Below are 2,797 nucleotides of genomic sequence, written 5' to 3'. Positions count from 1 at the left end.
AGTACTCGAATACCAGAACAAACTCAACCGTAGTATAAACAGCCACCACTCTTCCTAAAGTCATTGAGGAATCTGAGAATCTCACAAGTTCACTGAGATAAACATTCAGATATTTATAGTGTAGATGTTTACGTCTGGGCTAATCCCGATGGCTCCCTTTATAACCAGTGGAAAGAAACTTTCAGGTTACCATTCATCTGTTTTAGCATATTGGGTTGAAATGAATCACAACCTAGCAATGCCCACTTTCCTCCTCTGACTGACCATAAAGGGAGATTGGGTTGCCTGCCTCCTGCCTGGGAYTTAGATGTGTAAATCTGGCCAGATGAACGCTACTTCAACATCATTTAGYGCACATGACAGATGCACAAGGTTCCAGATGCCAGGATAACAAGGGATGAGGATATRCCAGGTAATGGGAGAGAGAAAAAAAATTACTAAGATAGTGCCAAACAGATTGATGTACTTAGCAGAGAAGGTCCACTCTGGGTTACTAACTCTGGATTCATATTGACTTGACTTGAACCAGCTATGCGCAGAACTTCTTAACTACTTCTCCACACTGCCCAGCATCCCAGTTCTGCTGCTCAATACATAGCCAAACACTTTATCCACATACTCAGCTTAAGTCAGGCCAACTTCATGGATCATCCTTCATGACATGCAAAGTAGTTCTGTCACATCCAGATCTGCCTTGTGGCATCACTGTGGCTCAGCCAATAAACCTCATCAGGATCACGCTGTCGCCCAGGGTATATCTGCAGCCAAGGTAAAACCACCATCTCTTCTTCCTGCCGCAGACTGTATTTGGTTGAGTATGTGTCACCATATATATGGGCCAAGAGAATTAAAAGTACTGCATTGCTTCCTACTTCCTGAAAGCTGGGATAAAACTGGAAGTGACATTTCTGAAGGGCTACTCAAGTCTCATTAACCTTTCCCCAYGGGTCAAGGTTGAGGAACTTGACAGATAAAGGGTGAACATAAGATAGCATAGGTAGATATTTATTCCTGTCCTTTTTTCCCAATTGAGATTAAAAAAAAAATGGATGCTACACAGCAAGACTGGTTCGTATCAACCCTCTGTCACATGTCACATAATCTAAGCAGAGACATAGAGCTTAGGCACGACACCATACTAGGATGAATCCCACCTGAWATCTGCCAGTAGTCTGACACAGAAAAAAGAGAAAAGAAAAAGAATATAGAAGTTTCATCAAACATACAGCTCACAGCCTATTCCTCTGATAAATGATTACAGAAAGAGTTGCCCTSTTGTACGTGGGCTCCCTCTTTTGTCAAAGCCACATTCCTACCATCTAGCAAATCCAGCTCTTTTCTTTCTGACATGTGGATTCAAGAGCGTGTTGCATACGGATAAGAGCACATTTTGACCCAAATTAAAGCACTGAAGTGCTTGAATTAGAAGCCTAGCTGGCCTCGTTTTCTGTTACAGCCCCCCCAAAATAAGGAGCGCTTTCTGAACATGTCTTTTCTCTTTGCTGGTGAATATTGTAAATCTATGAGCAATGAGGAATAAAACTTTTTACATGTCAGTACAATAGCTTGAATCAGGGACTGAACAACCAATATTCCTCCTGTTTGGGAAATAGTTTTATTAAAGGCCAATTTGCCTACCTGAAGCACAGAACTGATGGATGACAGTCAAAAGTTTTCTCCTTCAAAACACTCAAAATGCACAGCACTAAGATGCGTAAGTAAATAACTTTCAAGGCAGTGGCAATCAAAGAGTTTGCTCTTTTTTTGTGTCAGTGTCAACACCTGCAGATATGCAGCCTACATAATTAAACAGTTCCTCCTCTTTTGCATTATATGGAAAATCTGTTTWGAAGGCATTTAAGCTGAGTGCTGAAAGCAATGGAAGTCCACAGAGTATCAGACCAGAAAGATAATTTTCTGCCTATTATCCACAAGTCAGAGACAAACACAATGAATACACCAATACAGCTGGGAAACCTTGTGTATATGCATGACTGCYCATGTGCCAGACATTACACTTTAAAATGTGAATACACTGCAAGAGCTGGAAACAAAACAAAATACATCTCTCTGTCACAAAGCTCAAATGCACTGCTGTCAGAGCAGGATTTACACCCTTTGCTTTGCTGCTATTATGTGCCAGTAGGCATTCAGCACAGTGTCCATCCACTCAAGCTTCTCCCTTGATGGCAGAGGCAGCGTGCCACCATCAAGCATCACTGACCATGCAACCCCAGAGCTGTCCCTCTGCCCAGCTTCCCCCACAGCACGCACATGTTTGAACACATCTTCCCCACCTGCCCCACAGCTCAGAGGAGGCTGCAGAAGTGCTGAAGAGGACGCGGATTCCCTCTGGGGCAGCGGTGTCCAGCAGCTGGAGTGAGGTTAGACATCRTCATCGCAAGGATGTTGCTCGAGGCTGAAGTCAGAATTTGTGAATGACCCTGTGTGCCTCTGGCAGGTGGTAAAACTACCTGGTAAAAGACAGTTAACTCATAACATTGGCTCTTCTGCCTGTATCTGTAGCCTGTGAACTGCTTAGAGCTGCAACTGTCCTTCCGCCCTGAGTCCCTGCAGCACCTAGGACAACCACATTCGGCTCCCAAACTACCGTTTCTAAAGCTGTGGCAACACAACTAACTAATACAGTTGCATTTCTGGGCATAGCCTCAATCCTTCCTTGCAGCTTTACAGTCACATATAACAATCTACACGAGCTTTCACACATACGTATGCCAAAAAGAAGAAATCCTATTTGCTAGTCAAACCAGCTGCCAGTGAAACGCTGACAAACGAA

The 2,797-nt window shown here is 43.5% G+C and overlaps 1 protein-coding gene across 5 annotated transcripts in view; it reads right to left on the bottom strand.

Annotated features, from left to right (window-relative positions):
- Positions 1–2,367, bottom strand: part of SLC7A1 (solute carrier family 7 member 1) — a 55,322-nt gene extending 52,955 nt beyond the window's left edge. For 2 of the 5 annotated variants that reach the window (XM_085321810.1, XM_085321814.1), the window contains exon 1: positions 2,298–2,324. The gene's annotated coding sequence lies outside the window, so the exon portion shown is untranslated. Of the gene's footprint in view, positions 1–619; positions 802–2,297 lie in introns of those variants that run through there. The other 3 variants (XM_085321815.1, XM_085321813.1, XM_085321811.1) reach the window with 3 other exon arrangements.
- Between the last annotated feature and the right edge of the window lie 430 nt (positions 2,368–2,797).

This window comes from Rhea americana, unplaced genomic scaffold (genome assembly GCF_003343005.1).
Source record: "Rhea americana isolate MKP2758 unplaced genomic scaffold, rheAme1 scaffold_71, whole genome shotgun sequence".
Lineage (NCBI taxonomy): Eukaryota > Metazoa > Chordata > Aves > Rheiformes > Rheidae > Rhea > Rhea americana.
The sequence above is the reverse complement of the archived record's forward strand: the minus strand, read 5'-3'. Positions and strand labels throughout refer to the sequence as shown.